Source organism: Anolis sagrei, chromosome 1 (assembly GCF_037176765.1).
Source record: "Anolis sagrei isolate rAnoSag1 chromosome 1, rAnoSag1.mat, whole genome shotgun sequence".
NCBI classification, from domain to species: Eukaryota; Metazoa; Chordata; class Lepidosauria; order Squamata; family Dactyloidae; genus Anolis; species Anolis sagrei.
Window position 1 is genome coordinate 339,778,691 of NC_090021.1, and position 12,183 is coordinate 339,790,873.

At 46.4% G+C, this 12,183-nt stretch overlaps 1 protein-coding gene across 10 annotated transcripts in view; it reads left to right on the forward strand.

Annotated features, from left to right (window-relative positions):
* The window catches only part of NIN (ninein), a 188,166-nt gene that overhangs the window by 24,111 nt on the left and 151,872 nt on the right, over window positions 1-12,183 (forward strand). The window lies entirely within an intron of this gene.

The following is a 12,183-nucleotide window of genomic DNA, read 5'->3' on the forward strand; positions in this document are numbered from 1 at the left end:
CCACCAGTGTTCACATTTGGACGAATTGAGTATTTGTGCCAAGTTTGGTCCAGATCCATCATTGCTTGAGTCCACAGTGCTCTCTAGACGTAGGTGAACTACAACTCCAAAATTCAGAGTCAATGTCCACCAAACCCTCCCAGTATTTTCTGCTGGTCCTGGGGGTTCTGTGTGCCAAGTTTGACTCAATTCTATCATTGGTGGGGTTCAGAATGCTCTTCGATTGTAGGTGAACTATAAATCTCAGCAACTACAACTCCCAAATGTCAAGGTCTATTTTCCCCAAACTCCACCAGTGTTCACATTTGGGCATGTTGCATATTTGTGCCAAGTTTGGTCCAGGTCCATCATTGTTTGAGTCCACAGTGCTCCCTGGATGTAGGTGAACTACAACTCCAAAATTCAAGGTCAATGACCACCAAACCCTTCCAGTATTTTCTGTCGGTCCTGAGGGTTTTGTGTGCCAAGTTTGACCAAATCACTAGTAGAGTTCAGAATGCTCATTCATTGTAGGTGAACTATAAATTTCAGCAACTACAACTCCCAAATGTCAAGGTCTATTTCCCCCAAACTCCACCAGTGTTCACATTAGGAACAAATTGAGTATTTATGCCAAGTTTGGTCCAGATCTATTATTGTTTGAGTCCATAGTGCTCTCTTGATGTCGGTGAACTACAACTCCCAAATGTCAAGGTCTATTTCCCCCCAAACTCCACCAGTGTTCATATTTGGGCATACAGAGTATTTGTGCCAACGAATTCATCATTGTTTGAGTCCACAGTGCTCTCTGGATGTCGGTGAACTACACCTCCAAAACTCAAGGTCAATGCCCATTAACCCTTCCAGTATTTTCTGTTGGTCATGGGAGATCTATGTGCCAAGTTTGGTTCAATTCCATTGTTGGTGGAGTTCAGAATGCTCTTTGATTGTAGGTGAACTAGAAATGCCAGCAACTACAACTTCCAAATGACAAACTCAATCCCCTCCCCAACACCACCAGTATTCAAATTTGGGCATATCAGATATTTGTGCCAAATTTGGTCCATCGAATAAAAATACACCCTGCATATCAGATATTTGCATGACGATTCCTAACAGTAGCAAAATTACAGTTATAAAGTAGCAACAAGAATAATGTTATGTTTGGGTGTAAAGGCTCTAACTATGATTGCAACCCTGTGATTGCAACTTGGGGAAAGCTACCCAATTGCAAAAATGCATGGCCCAGATGGATTCATGCAGACTAACAGTGCAAGAAAAAGAATCAAATCTCCTGGCACAGCCGTGCCAGCACGGCTTTGTTAAATCCTTTTCCGGTGAAGCAAGCCATTGTCAAAGTTTTCCGCTTTTTGGAAACCCAATGCATCCCTGATATTATTTTCCAAGCGCAAGAGTAAGCAGGATTCTTAAAATAGCCACCAGTGAACAGCACTTGCGAGCTTTTGTTGCAGAGCCATCTGTTCCAACACCGACTACATATAGATATGTGTCTATATATAGCTGCCTGTGTGTTTTTGTGCCTTCAAGTTTTCTGTCAACTTCTGGCAACTGAATTCATTTCGTGGAGTTTTCTTAGAGTGGGAAAACTCAGAGGTGGTTTTGTTAGTTTCTGCCTCTCAAATAGGGATTTCTACACCTGACCTTCATTGGCAGTCTCCCATCCAAGTACTAGCTAGAACAGGCATGGGCAAAGGTGGGCCCTCCAGGTGTTTTGGACTTCAACTCCCACAATTCCTGGCCTCAGGCCCCTTCCTTTTCCCCCTCAGCCGCTTAAGCTGAGGGCCCAAGATTGCCCATGCCTGCTTTATGCTGTTACAGATTGAGCATCCCTTATCTGGAAATCTGAAGTTAATCACATTTGATAGACTCTGAAACATTATGGTAGCAAAGTATTAAAAAGGTAAAGGTTTTCCCCTGATATTAAGTCCAGTCATGTCTGACTCTGGGGGTTGGTGCTCATCTCCATTTCTAAGCCGAAGAGCCAGCGTTGTCCGCATTTATTTATTTATTTTATTTATTTGCTGCATTTGTTGACCGCCGTTCTCAGCCCTAAGGCGACTCACGGCGGTGTACAACATATAAAAGACAATTTACAATAAAGCACGACGAAAAATCAACATATCACTAATACACACTAATATAATTACACTAAAATAATCCGCTCCGTCTTATCGTAGAATCATAACCAAACTCGTAATCCGTATTCCGTTCCAGTTGTCATTACCAGTTAATGTACACTCAGTTGAATGCCTTCTCAAATAGCCATGTTTTTAAGCTCTTACGAAAAGACATAAGGGAGGGTGCCTGTCTGATGTCAACAGGGAGGGTGTTCCACAGCCGGGGGGCCACCACCGAGAAGGCCCTCTCTCTCGTCCCCGCCAGACGTGCCTGTGAAGCAGGCGGGATCGAGAGAAGGGCCTCCCCAGACGATCTCAAGGCCCTCGTGGGCTCATAGGCCGAGATGCGGTCTGAAAGGTATTTTGGGCCGGAACGGTTTAGGGCTTTGTAGGATAACACCAGCACCTTAAATTGGGCCCGGTAGCAGATCGGCAGCCAGTGGAGCTGGAACAGCAAGGGCGTTGTATGCTCCCTGCATCCCACTCCTGTTAATAGCATGGCTGCCGCGCGCTGGACTAGCTGAAGCTTCCGGGCCGTCTTCAAGGGCAGCCCCACGTAGAGAGCGTGGCAGTAGTCAAGGCGGGATGTGACCAGAGCGTGTACCACCGTGGCCAAGTCAGACTTCCCGAGGTACGGGCGCAGCTGGCGCACGAGCCTAAGCTGTGCAAATGCTTCCCTGGTCACCGCTGAAACCTGGGGCTCCAGGCTCAACGACGAATCCAGGGTCACACCCAAGCTGCGAACCTGCGCCTTCAAGGGGAGTGCGACCCCATCCAGCACAGGCTGTAACCCTATGCCCTGTTCGGCCTTGCGACTGACCAGGAGTACCTCTGTCTTGATCTACTCACATTTGCATGTTTTCGAACTGCTAGGTTGGCAGAAGCTAGGGCTGACAGCGGAAGCTCACGCCGCTCCCTGGGATCGAACCTGCAACCTTTTGATCAACAAGTTCAGCAGCTCAGTGCTTTAACCCACTGCACCACATATATGCAATGTAGTGGTTTGAGTGTTTCACAAGGACACCAGAAAACTTGGAAGTAGCAACCTTCTGCAAGCCTCCTCTACTAGTTGTTATGTATATAATTCAGATTGCTTACTCTATTGTATATGTGTGTGTATTGGTATGCAGTTTTCCTTAACTCTGTGTTGTAGGTGGGGCTGCAGAGCATGTGACCAGATCTGGGTCTATTCAGGACTCAGACTCCATTTTAGAAACAGTATACTTATATAATATACAATATAGTAAACTTCTAAAAGTGTAGCCTGAAGTGGCTGTGATTGATCTGTTCCTGCCTTGCTGTGCTGACAAGATCTGTGGCATAGAGACTGAAAACTGGGAAACCCTGGCCCTTGAGCGCTCCAGCTGGAGGTCAGCTGTGACCAGCAGTGCTGCAGAATTTGACGAGGCACAAATGGAGGGTGAAAGAGAGAAATGTGCCAAGAGGAAGGCACGTCAAGCCAACCCTGACCAAGACTGCCTTTCACCTGGAAACCGATGCCCTCACTGCGGGAGAAGATGCAGGTCAGGAATAGGGCTCCACAGTCACCTATGGACCCACTTGCCAGGACACCGATCTTGGAAGACAATCCTACTCGGACAATGAGGTATCGCCTAAGTAAGTAAGTACGATCCACAGCTGGCTGGCCGGAAAGAAAGGCAAGGGGAGCAGCCCAGAAGGTCTCCCAAGCGAACCCTGTGAAAAAGGGCAGGAGCCAGGCAAGTGCACCTGGTGCGGATTTAGCCAATCTGGCCCACGGTCCCTTTCTCGACATCTATTCTTCTGCTCCTGGACGGGAGCGATGGAGCAGCTGACACAATCGAAGCAATTCCATCCACCGATGCGCTCAGCTGCCGCCGGGCCATCTGGGAGGGAGATGAAAAGGCCCACCATGGTCAACTCTTGCCTTTTGTTTGCCGGTGTTTGGGTGCTTCTCTTTCAAATCCCACCCCCTCTAAGCTCCTGCCAATCTTCCTTTCCCCTTCCCTCCTCAAGGAACAGGCAGCATCAAGCGAAGGGAACGATGCCTTTGACCGTCTTCAGCCTGTCTTTCACGTTGCAAAGTTATAAGAGCCATGGGTCCTGATGCAAACAGTTCCTGCTTTTGCATTTGATAATCTGGATTATTATATAGTTGGATGAGACCACAAGGACCACGATTCTGTGTACAGGTGCACCTTGATTAACCAAGCCACTATCAAAGTCTTTTTACAGGAACTTACTGTATATATTCGAGTGTAAACCTAGTTTTTCAGCCCCCCTTTTAGGCTGAAAAGGCTCCCCTCGGCTTATACTCGAGTCGAGGTTATTTATTATTTTATTCTGATATTAGTATTATTTTATTCTATTTTAGTATATTATTATTATTATTATTATTATTATTATTATTATTATTATTATTATTACATTATTTTGGTTGCTTCTGGAGCGAGAGAATCAGCCGTCTATGAAGACGTTGCCCAGGGGACACCCGGATGTCTTGCAATCCTGCGAGGAGGCTGATGATCGTGCCATCACCGCTCAAGCAGGGAGCTTTGAGATGGTTGAACAGAAGCTTTCCGAAGTTCTATGTGCTCATACCGCCTATTACAGGGAAAACCAGCTGATCCCCAACCCATCTAAAACACAGACATGTGCTTTTCATCTCAAGAACAGAGAAGCATCCCGAGCTCTGAGGATGATTACTTGGGAAGGAATCCCACTGGAGCATTGCAGCGCACCCACATACCTGGGAGTCACTCTGGACCGTGCTCTTACCTACAAGAAGCAGTGCCTGAACATCAAGCAAAAAGTGGGCGCTAGAAACAATATCATATGAAAGCTGACTGGCACAACCTGGGGATCACAACCAGACACAGTGAAGACATCTGCCCTTGCGCTATGCTACTCTGCTGCTGAGTATGCATGCCCAGTGTGGAACACATCTCACCACACTAAAACAGTGGATGTGGCTCTGAATGAGACATGCCGCATTATCACGGGGTGTCTGCGCCCCACACCACTGGAGAAATTAAACTGCTTAGCCGGTATTGCACCACCTGACATCCGCCGGGAAGTAGCAGCCAATAGTGAAAGGACCAAGGCAGAGACATCTCCAGCTCATCCCCTGTTTGGGTATCAGCCAGCACGTCAACAATTTAAATCTAGAAATAGTTTTCTAAGATCTACAGAGACACTCACTGGAACACCCCAGCAAGCGAGAGTCCAAAAGTGGCAGGCTCAAACCCAGAACCTCAACCAATGGCTGATACCAAATGAGAGACTCCCCCCTGGGCACACAGAGGACTGGGCGACTTGGAAGGCGCTGAACAGACTGCGCTCTGGCACCGCGAGATGCAGAGCCAACTTCAAGAAATGGGGCCACAAAGTGGAGTCCACGACATGCGAGTGTGGAGAAGAGCAAACCACTGACCACCTGCTGCAATGCACCCTGAGCCCTGCCACATGCACAAGGGAGGACCTTCTTGCGGCAACACCAGAGGCACTCCAAGGGGCCAGATACTGGTCAGAGGACATTTAATCAACTTTGCAAATTTTGTGTTTTGTCTGTCTGTTTGTTTGTTTTGTTCTGATAGAAATGTAATACAATGTAATACAATTGACTTATTATTATTATTATTATTATTATTATTATTATTATTATATAACTAGAAATAGATACCTAATGCCCTGTCTTCCAGCGTTCAAAGGGATCCCAAGAGTCATCTAGTCCAGCCCCTGCCAGACCAAAATCCAGGGCTAATGCACCAAAAAGGCAGCAACCTACTTTCTGTTCACCACCCTGTGAAATAATTCCCACGGATAGCTGTGTATCTGACGGGTCAAAGCACATATGTCCGCCTTCCCTCCTCTCCATCTGTGCTGACGCAGCAGTAGCTTTTGATCCGCTGCAGCTGCTGATTCTCCCTCGGTCTTTCAGTGGGTCTGTCCCTGTTGGTTGCGCACATGGTTGCCCTTGGGCCACTTGCTGCAGCTTCCATCCTTTGGACTTGCAAGTAACAACTTGCAACTGAGAGCGAATTGGCTCTGGTTTCAATCCGTACCTTAAAGAAGGTACTTGGGATGCTGTTTGGGGGTTCGGCACCTTGAGCACCTCCTTTCAAGTTTGGACTGAAACCCAAAGCCAGTTTACTTCCTCAGTGGCATGGCTAGGTATTATTAGATGACAATAGGGCAGGCATGGGCAAAGTTGGGCCCTCGCTGCAGGTGTTTTGGGTGGGGGGGGGGGGCGTAGATTTTGTCATTTAGGAGTTAAGGTTGCTGGGATTTATAGTTCACCTACAATCAAAGAGCATTCAGAACTTCCATGACCAACAAAAAATACTGGAAGGGTTTGGTGAGCATTGACCTTGAATTTTGGAGTTGTAGTTCACCTACATCCAGAGAGCACGGTGGACTCAAACAATGGTAGATCTGGACCAAACTCGGCAAGAATACTCAATATACCCAAAAGCGAACACTGGTGGAGTTTGAGGAAAATAAACTTTGACATTTGGGAGTTGTAGTTGCTGGGATTTATAGTTCACCTACAATCAAAGAGCATTCTGAACCCCACCAACGATGGAATTGGGCCAAACTTCCCACACAGAATCCCCATGACCAACAGAAAATACTGTGTTTTGATGGTCTTTGGGGACCCCTCTGGCACCCCCTCACGACCCCCCAGGGGTCCCGACCCCCAGGTTGAGAAACGCTGACTTAAAGCAATGCAAAGATCTCTTAGGCGATCCCTCTTTGTCTGAGTAGGATTGTCTTCCAAGATCAGTGTCCATAGGTGTTGTATTTCAGTGTCAATGTTGACATCTGTAGACAGTCCACATTTCGCAGGCATATAGCAGGGTTGGGAGGACAATAGCTTTATAAACAAGCACCTTGTTATCTCTAAGGATGTCCCAGTCAAACACTCTCTGCTTCATTTGGAAAAATGCTGCACTCGCAGAGCTCAGGTGGTGTTGTATTTCAGCGTCAATGTTGACATCTGTAGACAGTCCACGTTTCGCAAGCATATAGCAGGGTTGGGAGGACAATAGCTTTATAAACAAGCACCTTGATATCCCTATGGATGTCCCAATCCTCAACACTCTCTGCTTCATTTGGAAAAATGCTGCACTCGCAGAGCTCAGGCGGTGTTGTATTTCAGTGTCAATGTTGACATCTGTAGACAGTCCATGTTTCGCAGGTGTATAGCATGGTTGGGAGGACAATAGCTTTATAAACAAGCACCTTGGTATCCCTATGGATGTCCTCAAACACTCTCTGCTTCATTTGGAAAAATGCTGCACTCACAGAGCTCAGGTGATGGTGTATTTCAGTGTCAATGTTGACATCTGTAGACAGTCCACGTTTCGCAAGCATATAGCAGGGTTGGGAGGACAATAGCTTTATAAACAAGCACCTTGTTATCTCTATGGATGTCCCAGTCAAACACTCTCTGCTTCATTTGGAAAAATGCTGCACTCACAGAGCTCAGGCGGTGTTGTATTTCAGTGTCAATGTTGACATCTGTAGACAGTCCACGTTTCGCAGGTGTATAGCACATTTGGGAGGACAATAGCTTTATAAACAAGCACCTTGGTATCTCTACGGATGTCCCAGTCCTCAAACACTCTCTGCTTCATTCAGAAAAATGCTGCACTCGCAGAGCTCAGGCGGTGTTGTATTTTTGTGTGGGTTTCGGGATGCAGAATCTCTGTGAAAGTGAAAAAAAACAGATTTTTTAAAGAAACACTCTTATTTGAGCCAAGAGAAGATGATTCCAGGAAACTCAGGGCAGCTCTATGGCTAGCTTTCCCCCAGCTGAGGTGCTTGCAAGGTGGAGGCTCTCAGAAGTGCAAGCACCAGTTGTGATGCTTGATGCACAACTGGAACGTGACAGATGGCCGATCTCCACTCAAGGCAGTTGTTCCTACATGCTTGTTTTCCTTCGCAGTTCCATTTCACAAAGCATTACCTCAAGCGCCTAGGGAATTGGGAACCGGGGAATGGGTCTCTCCTCTCCTCACCTGGCAACTGAGCTGGAGGGAAATTAAATAGAGCGGTTGCGTGATGAATGGCTGGAACTGGGGGGTGTTTACTTCAGCACACCGAAGATGCTTACACCCGTTCCCAAGGGCGCCCATTATTTGTGTGTTCAGCGAGACAAGAAGTGAACACCGAGGCTTTAATATTCATGTTTCCTTAATGGTTAGTGAGTTTTTAAAACCTGGCCCATTGTTTTGAATGTTTTTAGTAAATTATTTATTTATTTACATTGACATTTATTTATTTATTATTTACAATATTTATATACCGTCCCTCTCAGCCCAAAAGGCGACTCGGAGCAGTTTACAAATGTCAACAATTCGATGCCTCAACAGTCATAACAAGTAAAAAGTATAATAATCATAAAATACTGTTAAAAACATTAACATACAGTATAAAAATATAAAACCGTGCAAGCCTTAAAAACATTGTCATAGATATCTCATATCAAGTCATCAAGTAATTCCATTTTTTTCATATAACTATGCCGTGTTTGGGAAGGCCTGCTCAAAAATCCAGGTTTTCACCTTTCTTTGAAAAGTCAGGAGGGAGGGAGCCGATCTTATATCTTTAGGCAGGGCATTCCACAGTTGAGGGGCCACCACTGAGAAGGCCCTGTCTCTTATCCTCACCAAACGCATCTGTGAGGAAGGCGGGAACAAGAGCAGGGCCTTATCTGTTACTTGTAAAAGAAATCATAGCCATTTCTGCAAGCTAGGGGTTTCCTGACATGTTGAATTGTGGTTTGTCTGTATTAGAGGACATAAACGTTTAGAGAAGAGCCAAAAAAAGCAGAATCTCCTCTTGTAGTATACAACCAAATATAAGTATGCTAGGCAATGGTTTCAGTTGTTAGACTGAATAACCCAGCAATCTCCGATCTGTCAAGAGAAACAGATTTGCCAGTGCATAAAAACAGCAGAATCGTAGAATGATAGAATCATAGAGCTGGTGGGCCATCCAGTCCAACCCCATTCTGCCAAGAAGCAGGACAATCACATTCAAATCACCCCCAACAGATGGCCATCCAGCCTCTGTTTAAAAGCTTCCAAAGAAGGAGCTTCCACCACACTCCGGGGCAGAGAGTTCCACTGCTGAACAGCTCTCATTGTCAGGAAGTTCTTCCTAATGTTCAGATGGAATCTCCTCTCTTGTAGTTTGAAGCCGTTGCTCCATTGCGTCCTAGTCTCCAGGGAACCAGAAAACAAGTTCACTCCCTCCTCCTCCCTGTGGCTTCCTCTCACATATTTATTCATGGCTATCATATCTCCTCTCAGCCTTCTCTTTTTCAGGCTAAACATGCCCAGCTCCTTAAGCCGCTCCTCATAGGGCTTGTTCTCCAGACCCTTGATCATTTTAGTCGCCCTCCTCTGGATACATTCCAGCTTGTCAATATCTCTCTTGAATTGTGGTGACCAGAATTGGACACAATATTCCAGGTGTGGTCTAACCAGGGCAGAATAGAGCATGGGGAGCATGACTTCCCTAGATCTAGACACTAGGGTCCTATTGATGCAGGCCAAAATCCCATTGGCTTTTTTTGCCGCCACATCACATTGTTGGCTCATGTTTAACTTCTTGTCCACGAGGATTCCAAGATCTTTTTCACACGTACTGCTCTCGAGCCAGTACGAGGCTCTATATCTTTGCCTTTCGTTTTTCCTGCCAAAGTGGAGTATCTTGCATTTGTCACTGTTGAACTTCATTTTGTTAGTTTTGGCCCTTCATCTCTCTAATCTGTCAAGATCCGTTTGAATCCTGCTCCTGTCCTCTGGAGTCTTGGCTCTCCCTCCCAATTTGGTCCTGTCTGCAAACTTGATGATCCTGCCTTCTAACCCTTCATCTAAGTCATTAATAAAGATCCTGAGCAGGACCTGCCCCAGGATGGAACCCTGCTTGTGGCACTCCGCTCGTCACTTCTTTCCAGGATGAAGAGGAAGCCTTGGGGAGAATCACCCTCTGGGTTCGTCCATTTAACCAATTACAGATCCACCTCACCGTAGTTTTGCCTCGTCCACATTGGACTAGTTTGTCAACAAGTTCAGCAGCTCAGCGGTTTAACCTACTGCGCCACAGGGGGCTCTCTTAGACTTAACACTGACACTAAAATGGAGTCTCAGTCTGAATAGTCCCAGATCTGATCACATGGTCTGCAGCCCCTTCCGCAATCTCAGACAACATAGAGTTAAGGAAGCTGCATACCAAAACATACATCTATAATACAGTAAGCAAACCGGATCATATACATAACAAATAACTAGTATAGGAGGTTTGTAGAAGGTTGGTATTTCCCACATAGAAAGTCTTTTCTCTGGCATCCCCTTCTCTTACCGCCAGAGTGGTAACTGTTAGGTTGACTGAAGCTGGGGCTGACAGCGGAAGCTCACGCTACTCCTCAGATTCAAACCTGCAACCTTTCGGTCAGCAAGTTCAGCAACTCAGTGGTCAGATAACATGGGACTTTCTCCCTTGATATTCAGGGATATAGGACTGTGTGGAAGGGCCCTAAGACTTGCCCAAAGACACTCAGTGGGTATCCTGGGCAGTCATTCGACTCCTTGGTCTCCAGGCTTATAGTCCAACTGTGCTGTCGCACGCTGGGCCTGTGCATATGACTGTAGACAGGACATAAATTCCGTGTGTCCAACGGGACGCCGGCGCTGCCTCAGATTAAAGGCCCTTGGACCTCCCCAAAACAAAGTTCTGTGGAGGCTTAAAGTAAGTCCAACGAAGTTCTTTATTGATGAAAACAAACAGGTACTTTCAAGCTTTCTTAACAGTCTATTGGCTCTCTCTCAATCTTGTCCACAGGGAACAGGCACTATCTTCATAACTGTATACTAACTAATGGGGAAATCCTTAACTTCTAATCTGGGCAGTCTGTACTTGCCTCTGTTGGCGTGGAGCCCCTGCACCCGGTACCAACTGCTTCTGGCTTCCACGAGCGACCCTTACCAAGCAGAGCTTTGTAGACTTCCAGGGGAAAAGAAGGAGTTCAGGTTTCAGTGATGGCCGGCTGAAGTCCCTCAGCAAAGGAGCTATAAGGCTGCATGATCCTCGGCCAAGCTGTGGGCCTTTTCTCCCTGGCCAAGCTGTAGGGCTGTATAACCCCGGCCAAGCTGTAGGCTGTATATGTCCCTAGCCAAGCCGTAGAAGACGAAGCTTTCGACAGGAGCTCTTGGTTTCATGTCCTGTGTGAAAGGCTTCTCTGTGAGAACTCACTCAAAAAGGCTCCTATTCCCTCCAAAACTCAAAAAGGGGCGCGACCCAGGAACCTAATGATAATTGACAGGTAGCTTGCCCTATGATTGCAAACTATAACAGGAAGCCACCCTGCTGCAAAATCCCAAGCCTGGGATTGCAAACAAACATTTAATGCAAAGCAAACAGAATTGGAGCTCCTGGTACAGCTGTACCAGCACACCAACACTCAAACCACTGTCATGCCGGCTCTGTAATGCAGAGAAACACTTCTGGGAAAGTCCAGCCTGGGAATTGAGGAACCCAGAATTCAGTGTGTGAAAGCTGGGATTGCCTTCTCTTGCCTGCCGTTGAGTCTGTGCACACCTGATGTTGAGATGCTCTGAGGGCAGTTTAATGAGACAGCAAGGCTAACCTCCTTTGTGCTGCTAACAAGGCATTTGAGGCCGGGCTCGATCAAAGGGCTCTGGGGTTTGTGGGCAAGGGTTTCCTGTTCTCCTTAGATCTGGCTTTGCTTTCCAGCCTCAAGTCTTTGCTGCTGTGCGCTATTGTTCCCTTGCCTTTTAGATCCCTGTGTTGAATTTTTGATATGAAGCAAAACGAGACTCCTTTGAGCAGCTCATTATCTTAACAGGTAGCTACTAGATATGCACAAACGAGGTGATTAACAAAGAGGAATATCAAAGTGTATGTATGGCTCCTCCATGATGACATGATGGAAACAGTCTTGGACAGCAATGGCTCCCAAAGTGACCCATTTAAGGTAGAATCGGGTATCAAATAGGGATGTGTTATTGCCCCAACCTTATTTTCCATCTTCATTGCTATGATACTTCATCTTGTT